At 35.4% G+C, this 16614-nt stretch overlaps 1 protein-coding gene across 27 annotated transcripts in view; it reads right to left on the bottom strand.

Moving 5' to 3' along the window:
• LOC111077395 (tubulin polyglutamylase TTLL4) overlaps positions 1-16614 on the bottom strand; it is a 75414-nt gene that overhangs the window by 25464 nt on the left and 33336 nt on the right. For 6 of the 27 annotated variants that reach the window (XR_005968508.1, XR_005968507.1, XR_005968498.1 and 3 more), the window contains exons 1-3: positions 5974-6005; positions 2192-2326; positions 1960-2131 (exon numbers count right to left, since the gene is read on the bottom strand). The exons of 6 other annotated variants lie outside the window; for them this stretch is intronic. The gene's annotated coding sequence lies outside the window, so the exon portion shown is untranslated. 15 more of the 27 variants (XR_005968477.1, XR_005968478.1, XR_005968497.1 and 12 more) reach the window with 13 other exon arrangements.

Genomic DNA, 16614 nt, shown 5'->3' with positions numbered 1-16614 from the left:
CCGGGAACCTGCTGACCGCTCATCGCACCCCCAGCACCCCCGACCAGGAGGGTTTGAGTTGCTTAAGGCGATGGCGGCTTGTCTCGTTAGCCAGGCGAATGTTTTGGCAGCGATAAAGCTCTCTCTCGCTCTTGGCTTAATAAGATATTATAACAGAGAAAAATAGGTCGAAAAAGAACCTTGACATCGAGCGCACGTCCCTTTTATTTAACCCTAATTTCGTAGTAATATACATATACTAATATGTAGCCACCAAACTCAGTTTTCGTTGTCTATTAAATTTAGAAAAACTATTCTACTATTCTATTCTAAAGCTGTAGTTCGATCAAAAATTTAGAAATGTCGGCTGAATTTACCGATAAAACCCGCGAAACAGACATTTTACAACGCGTGCCACTTTCCATAATATAAAAATAAACATCTTTTGACGAAACTTAGACTTAAATGTCATTTTTTTCAAAAGCACATCTGATTATGTTTACATTTTGTATGGGAAAAAATTAAGCTTTGAAATTTAATTTAAAACAAAACGACCGATCGCTAAATAATTTCTGCACGTAAATTCTTTATAAATCGAACATTTACCGAATTTTCTAAGTGAAATGTGTTTTTTCCAAGTAGGAAATTATTATTGGTACAGCATCAAGAAAGTTGAGCTAATTATCTGTTTATTAAAGTTTTTCGTAAATTAAGGTCAGTTATACAGTCATAATTTTATGAAAAAGGCGAATGGAGTAAAGTTGTCGGAGAATATGCCAATATTATCCTTAATCTGCGCACAAAAGTATTTGCGAAATATCCAATATTGGGGAAATTAGAATACTGTTCAAAAAATGTTTAAAAACAAAACAACAAATAAAGAATTTGGCTTCAAATACAGCGACGAGTAGTTGATGGAATATAACGGCTAAACTGTCTCTTAAGTTCAGCCCCCGTAGTATTGAGCAAATATTAAGTTTGGATTAAATATGGAAAAATGGTACGCAAACCTATACTGATACCAAGGCATAAAACCGCTCGTATGCTATTTGCAGAAACGTTCAATTTTGTCTCTTTAGTGAAGAATTACAGTATTACCGTTAAGCGAAACATACTGTGAGGAAAAGTGGATTTTTCCAGTTCTTTGAGGACCGGAAAATGTCTCTTGGCCTGCATGTTGTCCCGTTTTAAACCCAATCGAGAATGTTTTGGGAATACTCCCGACAAAAATAATATACATATTTTCACCTTAAATTAAAAATTAAATTTCCTGAGTTTTTAAAGTCAAAATTTCGCAAAAAATACCGCACAAAATCAGAATTTTTGCATTTAAAGCCTCAATAATATGCTTGGGTTTGTATAGCTGAATTTTTTAGGTTTTCAGAATGGCAAAGTTCAGAACAACCAAATGAAAGAAAAAAAGCTTTAAAAAAAACACAAGACCATAGATTCTTTAAAAAAGTTGACAGAAAATAAACATAATTCTTTAAAAAGGAAAACGACTACGTAGATCTAACGGTATCACAACGGAGCTTATTTAATTGTGCTAAGAAGCGGGCCGAGCGGATTATCTTTTCAGGTTGGGGAGGCGGAACGATAATGAAGGGCTACTTCGTAGCCGTCCTATTCCGTACTAATAACACACAATACTTCTCCAATATCGTTACCAGTGAACCTGGCAGGCGACTTAATTTAACCTAACCTCAGTTTTTTCCCCATAACTAAGATATAATAAATACAAATACAACAGTTAATTGTAATAAATATAGCAATATAACATATAATTTTAATAATTCACTCTTACTTGGCGTACTAATAACACACAATACTTCTCCAATTTCGTTACCAGTGAACCTGGCAGGCGACTTAATTTAACCCAACCTCAGTTTTTTCCCCATAACTAAGATATAATAAATACTAAAACAGTTAGTTGTAATAAATATAGCAATATGACATATAATTTTAATAATTCACTCTTACTTGGCGTTTTCTATTTATCTTACATAATATATAAATTTCTTAGAGGCCGAACACATCGGCTACCTTTTTTTAAGCCTTAACACTAAATTTTAAAATTGGCTTAAATTTATTACGGTCCAAACGGTATTTGTTCTAAAGGAAAGCCAGGGTTAATGGTGTGTTTTTTATATGCCTTAAAAATAAAAAATGGAATTTATATTATTTTTTTACGCATTTACCTTCATATCCTTACCATCATCTTATTACGACGTTCTTTATGAGAATTTAAAAAATATTTGAATCGGTTGTGATCTTAAGCATTAGTTTCATTTTCTCGTAGAGATATTAAAGTCTTGAGATTAAGTTCATCACAACTATCGTTCGAAACCTACATTTAAATAAATTACAAACCAAAATATGAACATATAATAAAATGTATGGATGACTTAAATATAAATCGTATGTAAAAATAAAATAACTATCCTAGGGGCTCAAAATATTGATCCCTTCTAAGAAGTGTAAGTCTTTGCAGTGTGCAGTAAAAAACGAAAAATCGTTGACCCCTTAAACTATACCTGGTCGAAATAAATACTGGGACACTATAATAGTTATCTTTTAAAACTATTAAAAATTGTTGAGCATTTGTATAAAAATTTGTATAAAAATTTTAAATGTGCTTGCATATCAAAATTTGAATTTAGGTGCAGAAATTATTTGGCGGTCGGATATGGTTCTTTTTTAATTGAATTTCAAAGTTTCGTCGAAAGATGCTCGGGTTGTAAAATGTCTGTTTCGCGGTTTTCACAGCTTAATTCACCTTTTATCCTCCTCGTCGTTCATAATACAAAAAAAATTCCCGCCTGCGTCGCATTACCTTTCACGTTTTACGAATGACATTTGCGACATTGACATTTACGAATTACATTGCACATCCTTACAATTCTTCTTTTTTTCTTATTACATGGAATAAGAGTAGGATACCGGGATTTTGGCTAGAAAGTATCAGCTATGGAAACCGTACACATACTTTCACATTCTGGGAATGTTTTATCTGTTAAAAAATATTGTCGAGTTGATCCATAAAAACGAGCATTAAGAAGATATTGAAAGGGTTCGTAAAAGCACCATATTAGACCACAGTCTTCAGAGTTTAAATCTCTTTATCAATGAAGAAATGGAGACTTGGTACTCTTTTTCGTTGTTGCGAGTTGGGGGCGACTACTTAACGCTCCTATGTCATACAATACCAAGTTTCCGCTGTTGACAAAACGCTCGCAGTTTGTGCAGACCAATGTATGTTCGCTAACTGCATCAAACGAATTTTCATGCCGGCCCACGAACACTTGAGAGCATCTTTAGGCAGAGTGTTTGGATAGGAGGACTGGAGGTTTGCCGGCGATAGTCAGGTCGTGCATTCGCTGCTTTAAATGCCAATTGCCAAATTTGTTTGTCTGTTATTTGTCTGTTTTGCGTCCAAAGCGGTTCATCTATAAATTGTCTTCGATCTGACCACTTACTCCTTTTTAGCTTTTCAAAGGTTCGTTGGTCATCGATGATGTCCAACAAGAGTGAACTGCGACAACGCGACAAATTTTGTCGGACGAGGATCGGGGCAAAATCGGACGCCATCCGCGAGTTTGCTGCAAAAATCGGGTGCGAGTTTCCCTTCCTTCAGCCTCGACCACCGCACATGGGCGGACTCTGGGATGCCGGAGTGAAGTCGGACAAAAACCTCCTGCTGAGGTCGGTCGGAAGCGTCTCCTCACCGCCGAGGAGCTGGAGACCGTGATGGTCGGAATCGAGTATGTGCTCAACTCGCGCCCGCTAGGCCCAGTCCCAAGCGACGGAGACGCGCTGACTCCCGGGAACCTGCTGCTCATCGCACCCCCAGCACCCCCGACCAGGAGGGTTTGAGTTGCTTAAGGCGATGGCGGCTTGTCTCGTTAGCCAGGCGAATGTTTTGGCAGCGATAAAGCTCTCTCTCGCTCTTGGCTTAATAAGATATTATAACTTAGAGAAAAATAGGTCGAAAAAGAACCTTGACATCGAGCGCACGTCCCTTTTATTTAACCCTAATTTCGTAGTAATTTACATATACTAATATGTAGCCAGCAAACTCAGTTTTCGTTGTTTATTAAATTTAGAAAAACTATTCTACTATTCTATTCTAAAGCTGTAGTTCGATCAAAAATTTAGAAATTTCGGCTGAATTTACCGATAAAACCCGCGAAACAGACATTTTACAACGCGTGCCACTTTCCATAATATAAAAATAAACATCTTTTGACGAAACTTAGACTTAAATGTCATTTTTTTCAAAAGCACATCTGATTATGTTTACATTTTGTATGGGAAAAAATTAAGCTTTGAAATTTAATTTAAAACAAAACGACCGATCGCTAAATAATTTCTGCACGTAAATTCTTTATAAATCGAACATTTACCGAATTTTCTAAGTGAAATGTGTTTTTTCCAAGTAGGAAATTATTATTGGTACAGCATCAAGAAAGTTGAGCTAATTATCTGTTTATTAAAGTTTTTCGTAAATTAAGGTCAGTTATACAGTCATAATTTTATGAAAAAGGCGAATGGAGTAAAGTTGTCGGAGAATATGCCAATATTATCCTTAATCTGCGCACAAAAGTATTTGCGAAATATCCAATATTGGGGAAATTAGAATACTGTTCAAAAAATGTTTAAAAACAAAACAACAAATAAAGAATTTGGCTTCAAATACAGCGACGAGTAGTTGATGGAATATAACGGCTAAACTGTCTCTTAAGTTCAGCCCCCGTAGTATTGAGCAAATATTAAGTTTGGATTAAATATGGAAAAATGGTACGCAAACCTATACTGATACCAAGGCATAAAACCGCTCGTCTGCTATTTGCAGAAACGTTCAATTTTGTCTCTTTAGTGAAGAATTACAGTATTACCGTTAAGCGAAACATACTGTGAGGAAAAGTGGATTTTTCCAGTTCTTTGAGGACCGGAAAATGTCTCTTGGCCTGCATGTTGTCCCGTTTTAAACCCAATCGAGAATGTTTTGGGAATACTCTCGGACAAAAATAATATACATATTTTCACCTTAAATTAAAAATTAAATTTCCTGAGTTTTTAAAGTCAAAATTTCGCAAAAAATACCGCACAAAATCCGAATTTTTGCATTTAAAGCCTCAATAATATGCTTGGGTTTGTATAGCTGAATTTCTTAGGTTTTCAGAATGGCAAAGTTCAGAACAACCAAATGAAAGAAAAAAGCTTTAAAAAAACACAAGACCATAAATAAAGACCATAAAGTTGACAGAAAATAAACATAATTCTTTAAAAAGGAAAACGATTACGTAGATCTAACGGTATCACAACGGAGCTTATTTAATTGTGCTAAGAAGCGGGCCGAGCGGATTATCTTTTCAGGTTGGGGAGGCGGAACGATAATGAAGGGCTACTTCGTAGCCGTCCTATTCCGTACTAATAACACACAATACTTCTCCAATATCGTTACCAGTGAACCTGGCAGGCGACTTAATTTAACCTAACCTCAGTTTTTTCCCCATAACTAAGATATAATAAATACAAATACAACAGTTAATTGTAATAAATATAGCAATATAACATATAATTTTAATAATTCACTCTTACTTGGCTTACTAATAACACACAATACTTCTCCAATTTCGTTACCAGTGAACCTGGCAGGCGACTTAATTTAACCTAACCTCAGTTTTTTCCCCATAACTAAGATATAATAAATACTAAAACAGTTAGTTGTAATAAATATAGCAATATGACATATAATTTTAATAATTCACTCTTACTTGGCGTTTTCTATTTATCTTCATAATATATAAATTTCTTAGAGGCCGAACACATCGGCTACCTTTTTTTAAGCCTTAACACTAAATTTAAAAATTGGCTTAAATTTATTACGGTCCAAACGGTATTTGTTCTAAAGGAAAGCCAGGGTTAATGGTGTGTTTTTGATATGCTTTAAAAATAAAAAATGGAATTTATATTATTTTTTTACGCATTTACCTTCATATCCTTACCATCATCTTATTACGACGTGTCTTTATGAGAATTTAAAAAATATTTGAATCGGTTGTGATCTTAAGCATTAGTTTCATTTTCTCGTAGAGATATTAAAGTCTTGAGATTAAGTTCATCACAACTATCGTTCGAAACCTACATTTAAATAAAATACAAACCAAAATATGAACATATAATAAAATGTATGGATGACTTAAATATAAATCGTATGTAAAAATAAAATAACTATCCTAGGGGCTCAAAATATTGATCCCTTCTAAGAAGTGTAAGTCTTTGCAGTGTGCAGTAAAAAACGAAAAATCCTTGACCCCTTAAACTATACCTGGTCGAAATAAATACTGGGACACTATAATAGTTATCTTTTAAAACTATTAAAAATTGTTGAGCATTTGTATAAAAATTTTAAATGTGCTTGCATATCAAAGTTTGAATTTAGGTGCAGAAATTATTTGGCGGTCGGATATGGTTCTTTTTTAATTGAATTTCAAAGTTTCGTCGAAAGATGCTCGGGTTGTAAAATGTCTGTTTCGCGGTTTTCACAGCTAAATTCACCTTTTATCCTCCCCGTCGTTCATAATAAAAAAAAAAATTCCCGCCTGCGTCGCATTACCTTTCACGTTTTACGAATGACATTGCGACATTGACATTTACGAATTACATTGCACATCCTTACAATTCTTCTTTTTTTCTTATAACATGGAATAAGAGTACGATACCGGGATTTTGGCTAGAAAGTATAAGCTATGGAAACCGTACACATACTTTCACATTCTGGGAATGTTTTATCTGTTAAAAAATATTGTCGAGTTGATCCATAAAAACGAGCATTAAGAAGATATTGAAAGGGTTCGTAAAAGCACCATATTAGACCCCAGTCTTCAGAGTTTAAATCTCTTTATCAATGAAGAAATGGAAACTTGGTACTCTTTTTCGTTGTTGCGAGTTGGGGGCGTCTACTTAACGCTCCTATGTCATACAATGCCAAGTTTCCGCTGTTGACAAAACCCTCGCAGTTTGTGCAGACCAATAATGTATGTTCGCTAACTGCATCAAACGAATTTTCATGCCGGCCCACGAACACTTGAGAGCATCTTTAGGCAGCGTGTTTGGATAGGAGGACAGGAGGTTTGCCGGCGATAGTCAGGTCGTGTATTCGCTGCTTTAAATGCCAATTGCCAAATTTGTTTGTCTGTTATTTGTCTGTTTTGCGTCCAAAGCGGTTAATCTATAAATTGTCTCCGATCTGACTACTTACTCCTTTTTAGCTTTTCAAAGGTTCGTTGGTCGTCGATGATGTCCAACAAGAGTGAACTGCGACAACGCGACAAATTTTGTCGGACGAGGATCGGGGCAAAATCGGACGCCATCCGCGAGTTTGCGGCAAAATCGGGTGCGAGTTTCCCTTCCTTCAGCCTCGACCACCGCACATGGGCGGACTCTGGGATGCCGGAGTGAAGTCGGACAAAAACCTCCTGCTGAGGTCGGTCGGAAGCGTCTCCTCACCGCCGAGGAGCTGGAGACCGTGATGGTCGGAATCGAGTATGTGCTCAACTCGCGCCCGCTAGCCCGGGAACCTGCTGACTTGCTTAAGGCCATGGCGGCTTGTCTCGTTAGCCAGGCGAATGTTTTGGCAGCGATAAAGCTCTCTCTCGCTCTTGGCTTGATAAGATATTATAACATAGAGAAAAATAGGTCGAAAAAGAACCTTGACATCGAGCGCACGTCTCTTTTTTTAACCCTAATTTCGTAGTAATATACATATACTAATATGTAGCCACCAAACTCAGTTTTCGTTGTTTATTAAATTTAGAAAAACTATTCTACTATTCTATTCTAAAGCTGTAGTTCGATCAAAAATTTAGAAATTTCGGCTGAATTTACCGATAAAACCCGCGAAACAGACATTTTACAACGCGTGCCACTTTCCATAATATAAAAATAAACATCTTTTGACGAAACTTAGACTTAAATGTCAAAACTCATATAAAAAAGTGTGCAAACTTTTACATTTTTTTCAAAAGCACATCTGATTATGTTTACATTTTGTATGGGCAAAAATCAAGCTTTGAAATTTAATTTAAAACAAAACGACCGATCGCTAAATAATTTCTGCACGTAAATTCTTTATAAATCGAACATTTACCGAATTTTATATGTGAAATGTGTTTTTTCCAAGTAGGAAATTATTATTGGTACAGCATCAAGAAAGTTGAGCTAATTATCTGTTTATTAAAGTTTTTCGTAAATTAAGGTCAGTTATACAGTCATAATTTTATGAAAAAGGCGAATGGAGTAAAGTTGTCGGAGAATATGCCAATATTATCCTTAATCTGCGCACAAAAGTATTTGCGAAATATCCAATATTGGGGAAATTAGAATACTGTTCAAAAAATGTTTAAAAACAAAACAACAAATAAAGAATTTGGCTTCAAATACAGCGACGAGTAGTTGATGGAATATAACGGCTAAACTGTCTCTTAAGTTCAGCCCCCGTAGTATTGAGCAAATATTAAGTTTGGATTAAATATGGAAAAATGGTACGCAAACCTATACTGATACCAAGGCATAAAACCGCTCGTCTGCTATTTGCAGAAACGTTCAATTTTGTCTCTTTAGTGAAGAATTACAGTATTACCGTTAAGCGAAACATACTGTGAGGAAAAGTGGATTTTTCCAGTTCTTTGAGGACCGGAAAATGTCTCTTGGCCTGCATGTTGTCCCGTTTTAAACCCAATCGAGAATGTTTTGGGAATACTCTCGGACAAAAATAATATACATATTTTCACCTTAAATTAAAAATTAAATTTCCTGAGTTTTTAAAGTCAAAATTTCGCAAAAAATACCGCACAAAATCCGAATTTTTGCATTTAAAGCCTCAATAATATGCTTGGGTTTGTATAGCTGAATTTCTTAGGTTTTCAGAATGGCAAAGTTCAGAACAACCAAATGAAAGAAAAAAGCTTTAAAAAAACACAAGACCATAAATAAAGACCATAAAGTTGACAGAAAATAAACATAATTCTTTAAAAAGGAAAACGATTACGTAGATCTAACGGTATCACAACGGAGCTTATTTAATTGTGCTAAGAAGCGGGCCGAGCGGATTATCTTTTCAGGTTGGGGAGGCGGAACGATAATGAAGGGCTACTTCGTAGCCGTCCTATTCCGTACTAATAACACACAATACTTCTCCAATATCGTTACCAGTGAACCTGGCAGGCGACTTAATTTAACCTAACCTCAGTTTTTTCCCCATAACTAAGATATAATAAATACAAATACAACAGTTAATTGTAATAAATATAGCAATATAACATATAATTTTAATAATTCACTCTTACTTGGCTTACTAATAACACACAATACTTCTCCAATTTCGTTACCAGTGAACCTGGCAGGCGACTTAATTTAACCTAACCTCAGTTTTTTCCCCATAACTAAGATATAATAAATACTAAAACAGTTAGTTGTAATAAATATAGCAATATGACATATAATTTTAATAATTCACTCTTACTTGGCGTTTTCTATTTATCTTACATAATATATAAATTTCTTAGAGGCCGAACACATCGGCTACCTTTTTTTAAGCCTTAACACTAAATTTAAAAATTGGCTTAAATTTATTACGGTCCAAACGGTATTTGTTCTAAAGGAAAGCCAGGGTTAATGGTGTGTTTTTGATATGCTTTAAAAATAAAAAATGGAATTTATATTATTTTTTTACGCATTTACCTTCATATCCTTACCATCATCTTATTACGACGTTCTTTATGAGAATTTAAAAAATATTTGAATCGGTTGTGATCTTAAGCATTAGTTTCATTTTCTCGTAGAGATATTAAAGTCTTGAGATTAAGTTCATCACAACTATCGTTCGAAACCTACATTTAAATAAAATACAAACCAAAATATGAACATATAATAAAATGTATGGATGACTTAAATATAAATCGTATGTAAAAATAAAATAACTATCCTAGGGGCTCAAAATATTGATCCCTTCTAAGAAGTGTAAGTCTTTGCAGTGTGCAGTAAAAAACGAAAAATCCTTGACCCCTTAAACTATACCTGGTCGAAATAAATACTGGGACACTATAATAGTTATCTTTTAAAACTATTAAAAATTGTTGAGCATTTGTATAAAAATTTTAAATGTGCTTGCATATCAAAGTTTGAATTTAGGTGCAGAAATTATTTGGCGGTCGGATATGGTTCTTTTTTAATTGAATTTCAAAGTTTCGTCGAAAGATGCTCGGGTTGTAAAATGTCTGTTTCGCGGATTTCACAGCTAAATTCACCTTTTATCCTCCCCGTCGTTCATAATAAAAAAAAAAATTCCCGCCTGCGTCGCATTACCTTTCACGTTTTACGAATGACATTGCGACATTGACATTTACGAATTACATTGCACATCCTTACAATTCTTCTTTTTTTCTTATAACATGGAATAAGAGTACGATACCGGGATTTTGGCTAGAAAGTATAAGCTATGGAAACCGTACACATACTTTCACATTCTGGGAATGTTTTATCTGTTAAAAAATATTGTCGAGTTGATCCATAAAAACGAGCATTAAGAAGATATTGAAAGGGTTCGTAAAAGCACCATATTAGACCCCAGTCTTCAGAGTTTAAATCTCTTTATCAATGAAGAAATGGAAACTTGGTACTCTTTTTCGTTGTTGCGAGTTGGGGGGGCGTCTACTTAACGCTCCTATGTCATACAATGCCAAGTTTCCGCTGTTGACAAAACCCTCGCAGTTTGTGCAGACCAATAATGTATGTTCGCTAACTGCATCAAACGAATTTTCATGCCGGCCCACGAACACTTGAGAGCATCTTTAGGCAGCGTGTTTGGATAGGAGGACAGGAGGTTTGCCGGCGATAGTCAGGTCGTGTATTCGCTGCTTTAAATGCCAATTGCCAAATTTGTTTGTCTGTTATTTGTCTGTTTTGCGTCCAAAGCGGTTAATCTATAAATTGTCTCCGATCTGACTACTTACTCCTTTTTAGCTTTTCAAAGGTTCGTTGGTCGTCGATGATGTCCAACAAGAGTGAACTGCGACAACGCGACAAATTTTGTCGGACGAGGATCGGGGCAAAATCGGACGCCATCCGCGAGTTTGCGGCAAAATCGGGTGCGAGTTTCCCTTCCTTCAGCCTCGACCACCGCACATGGGCGGACTCTGGGATGCCGGAGTGAAGTCGGACAAAAACCTCCTGCTGAGGTCGGTCGGAAGCGTCTCCTCACCGCCGAGGAGCTGGAGACCGTGATGGTCGGAATCGAGTATGTGCTCAACTCGCGCCCGCTAGCCCGGGAACCTGCTGACTTGCTTAAGGCCATGGCGGCTTGTCTCGTTAGCCAGGCGAATGTTTTGGCAGCGATAAAGCTCTCTCTCGCTCTTGGCTTGATAAGATATTATAACATAGAGAAAAATAGGTCGAAAAAGAACCTTGACATCGAGCGCACGTCTCTTTTATTTAACCCTAATTTCGTAGTAATATACATATACTAATATGTAGCCACCAAACTCAGTTTTCGTTGTTTATTAAATTTAGAAAAACTATTCTACTATTCTATTCTAAAGCTGTAGTTCGATCAAAAATTTAGAAATTTCGGCTGAATTTACCGATAAAACCCGCGAAACAGACATTTTACAACGCGTGCCACTTTCCATAATATAAAAATAAACATCTTTTGACGAAACTTAGACTTAAATGTCAAAACTCATATAAAAAAGTGTGCAAACTTTTACATTTTTTTCAAAAGCACATCTGATTATGTTTACATTTTGTATGGGCAAAAATCAAGCTTTGAAATTTAATTTAAAACAAAACGACCGATCGCTAAATAATTTCTGCACGTAAATTCTTTATAAATCGAACATTTACCGAATTTTATATGTGAAATGTGTTTTTTCCAAGTAGGAAATTATTATTGGTACAGCATCAAGAAAGTTGAGCTAATTATCTGTTTATTAAAGTTTTTCGTAAATTAAGGTCAGTTATACAGTCATAATTTTATGAAAAAGGCGAATGGAGTAAAGTTGTCGGAGAATATGCCAATATTATCCTTAATCTGCGCACAAAAGTATTTGCGAAATATCCAATATTGGGGAAATTAGAATACTGTTCAAAAAATGTTTAAAAACAAAACAACAAATAAAGAATTTGGCTTCAAATACAGCGACGAGTAGTTGATGGAATATAACGGCTAAACTGTCTCTTAAGTTCAGCCCCCGTAGTATTGAGCAAATATTAAGTTTGGATTAAATATGGAAAAATGGTACGCAAACCTATACTGATACCAAGGCATAAAACCGCTCGTATGCTATTTGCAGAAACGTTCAATTTTGTCTCTTTAGTGAAGAATTACAGTATTACCGTTAAGCGAAACATACTGTGAGGAAAAGTGGATTTTTCCAGTTCTTTGAGGACCGGAAAATGTCTCTTGGCCTGCATGTTGTCCCGTTTTAAACCCAATCGAGAATGTTTTGGGAATACTCTCGGACAAAAATAATATACATATTTTCACCTTAAATTAAAAATTAAATTTCCTGAGTTTTTAAAGTCAAAATTTCGCAAAAAATACCGCACAAAATCCGAATTTTTGCATTTAAAGCCTCAATAATATGCTTGGGTTTGTATAGCTGAATTTCTTAGGTTTTCAGAATGGCAAAGTTCAGAACAACCAAATGAAAGAAAAAAGCTTTAAAAAAACACAAGACCATAAATAAAGACCATAAAGTTGACAGAAAATAAACATAATTCTTTAAAAAGGAAAACGATTACGTAGATCTAACGGTATCACAACAGAGCTTATTTAATTGTGCTAAGAAGCGGGCCGAGCGGATTATCTTTTCAGGTTGGGGAGGCGGAACGATAATGAAGGGCTACTTCGTAGCCGTCCTATTCCGTACTAATAACACACAATACTTCTCCAATATCGTTACCAGTGAACCTGGCAGGCGACTTAATTTAACCTAACCTCAGTTTTTTCCCCATAACTAAGATATAATAAATACAAATACAACAGTTAATTGTAATAAATATAGCAATATAACATATAATTTTAATAATTCACTCTTACTTGGCTTACTAATAACACACAATACTTCTCCAATTTCGTTACCAGTGAACCTGGCAGGCGACTTAATTTAACCTAACCTCAGTTTTTTCCCCATAACTAAGATATAATAAATACTAAAACAGTTAGTTGTAATAAATATAGCAATATGACATATAATTTTAATAATTCACTCTTACTTGGCGTTTTCTATTTATCTTACATAATATATAAATTTCTTAGAGGCCGAACACATCGGCTACCTTTTTTTAAGCCTTAACACTAAATTTAAAAATTGGCTTAAATTTATTACGGTCCAAACGGTATTTGTTCTAAAGGAAAGCCAGGGTTAATGGTGTGTTTTTGATATGCTTTAAAAATAAAAAATGGAATTTATATTATTTTTTTACGCATTTACCTTCATATCCTTACCATCATCTTATTACGACGTTCTTTATGAGAATTTAAAAAATATTTGAATCGGTTGTGATCTTAAGCATTAGTTTCATTTTCTCGTAGAGATATTAAAGTCTTGAGATTAAGTTCATCACAACTATCGTTCGAAACCTACATTTAAATAAAATACAAACCAAAATATGAACATATAATAAAATGTATGGATGACTTAAATATAAATCGTATGTAAAAATAAAATAACTATCCTAGGGGCTCAAAATATTGATCCCTTCTAAGAAGTGTAAGTCTTTGCAGTGTGCAGTAAAAAACGAAAAATCCTTGACCCCTTAAACTATACCTGGTCGAAATAAATACTGGGACACTATAATAGTTATCTTTTAAAACTATTAAAAATTGTTGAGCATTTGTATAAAAATTTTAAATGTGCTTGCATATCAAAGTTTGAATTTAGGTGCAGAAATTATTTGGCGGTCGGATATGGTTCTTTTTTAATTGAATTTCAAAGTTTCGTCGAAAGATGCTCGGGTTGTAAAATGTCTGTTTCGCGGTTTTCACAGCTAAATTCACCTTTTATCCTCCCCGTCGTTCATAATAAAAAAAAAAAATTCCCGCCTGCGTCGCATTACCTTTCACGTTTTACGAATGACATTGCGACATTGACATTTACGAATTACATTGCACATCCTTACAATTCTTCTTTTTTTCTTATAACATGGAATAAGAGTACGATACCGGGATTTTGGCTAGAAAGTATAAGCTATGGAAACCGTACACATACTTTCACATTCTGGGAATGTTTTATCTGTTAAAAAATATTGTCGAGTTGATCCATAAAAACGAGCATTAAGAAGATATTGAAAGGGTTCGTAAAAGCACCATATTAGACCCCAGTCTTCAGAGTTTAAATCTCTTTATCAATGAAGAAATGGAAACTTGGTACTCTTTTTCGTTGTTGCGAGTTGGGGGGCGTCTACTTAACGCTCCTATGTCATACAATGCCAAGTTTCCGCTGTTGACAAAACCCTCGCAGTTTGTGCAGACCAATAATGTATGTTCGCTAACTGCATCAAACGAATTTTCATGCCGGCCCACGAACACTTGAGAGCATCTTTAGGCAGCGTGTTTGGATAGGAGGACAGGAGGTTTGCCGGCGATAGTCAGGTCGTGTATTCGCTGCTTTAAATGCCAATTGCCAAATTTGTTTGTCTGTTATTTGTCTGTTTTGCGTCCAAAGCGGTTAATCTATAAATTGTCTCCGATCTGACTACTTACTCCTTTTTAGCTTTTCAAAGGTTCGTTGGTCGTCGATGATGTCCAACAAGAGTGAACTGCGACAACGCGACAAATTTTGTCGGACGAGGATCGGGGCAAAATCGGACGCCATCCGCGAGTTTGCGGCAAAATCGGGTGCGAGTTTCCCTTCCTTCAGCCTCGACCACCGCACATGGGCGGACTCTGGGATGCCGGAGTGAAGTCGGACAAAAACCTCCTGCTGAGGTCGGTCGGAAGCGTCTCCTCACCGCCGAGGAGCTGGAGACCGTGATGGTCGGAATCGAGTATGTGCTCAACTCGCGCCCGCTAGCCCGGGAACCTGCTGACTTGCTTAAGGCCATGGCGGCTTGTCTCGTTAGCCAGGCGAATGTTTTGGCAGCGATAAAGCTCTCTCTCGCTCTTGGCTTGATAAGATATTATAACATAGAGAAAAATAGGTCGAAAAAGAACCTTGACATCGAGCGCACGTCTCTTTTATTTAACCCTAATTTCGTAGTAATATACATATACTAATATGTAGCCACCAAACTCAGTTTTCGTTGTTTATTAAATTTAGAAAAACTATTCTACTATTCTATTCTAAAGCTGTAGTTCGATCAAAAATTTAGAAATTTCGGCTGAATTTACCGATAAAACCCGCGAAACAGACATTTTACAACGCGTGCCACTTTCCATAATATAAAAATAAACATCTTTTGACGAAACTTAGACTTAAATGTCAAAACTCATATAAAAAAGTGTGCAAACTTTTACATTTTTTTCAAAAGCACATCTGATTATGTTTACATTTTGTATGGGCAAAAATCAAGCTTTGAAATTTAATTTAAAACAAAACGACCGATCGCTAAATAATTTCTGCACGTAAATTCTTTATAAATCGAACATTTACCGAATTTTATATGTGAAATGTGTTTTTTCCAAGTAGGAAATTATTATTGGTACAGCATCAAGAAAGTTGAGCTAATTATCTGTTTATTAAAGTTTTTCGTAAATTAAGGTCAGTTATACAGTCATAATTTTATGAAAAAGGCGAATGGAGTAAAGTTGTCGGAGAATATGCCAATATTATCCTTAATCTGCGCACAAAAGTATTTGCGAAATATCCAATATTGGGGAAATTAGAATACTGTTCAAAAAATGTTTAAAAACAAAACAACAAATAAAGAATTTGGCTTCAAATACAGCGACGAGTAGTTGATGGAATATAACGGCTAAACTGTCTCTTAAGTTCAGCCCCCGTAGTATTGAGCAAATATTAAGTTTGGATTAAATATGGAAAAATGGTACGCAAACCTATACTGATACCAAGGCATAAAACCGCTCGTATGCTATTTGCAGAAACGTTCAATTTTGTCTCTTTAGTGAAGAATTACAGTATTACCGTTAAGCGAAACATACTGTGAGGAAAAGTGGATTTTTCCAGTTCTTTGAGGACCGGAAAATGTCTCTTGGCCTGCATGTTGTCCCGTTTTAAACCCAATCGAGAATGTTTTGGGAATACTCTCGGACAAAAATAATATACATATTTTCACCTTAAATTAAAAATTAAATTTCCTGAGTTTTTAAAGTCAAAATTTCGCAAAAAATACCGCACAAAATCCGAATTTTTGCATTTAAAGCCTCAATAATATGCTTGGGTTTGTATAGCTGAATTTCTTAGGTTTTCAGAATGGCAAAGTTCAGAACAACCAAATGAAAGAAAAAAGCTTTAAAAAAACACAAGACCATAAATAAAGACCATAAAGTTGACAGAAAATAAACATAATTCTTTAAAAAGGAAAACGATTACGTAGATCTAACGGTATCACAACGGAGCTTATTTAATTGTGCTAAGAAGCGGGCCGAGCGGATTATCTTTTCAGGTTGGG

The sequence above is a fragment of the Drosophila obscura genome, unplaced genomic scaffold (genome assembly GCF_018151105.1).
Source record: "Drosophila obscura isolate BZ-5 IFL unplaced genomic scaffold, ASM1815110v1 contig_9, whole genome shotgun sequence".
Taxonomy (NCBI): domain Eukaryota; kingdom Metazoa; phylum Arthropoda; class Insecta; order Diptera; family Drosophilidae; genus Drosophila; species Drosophila obscura.
This window is presented reverse-complemented; position numbering and strand designations above follow the sequence as displayed.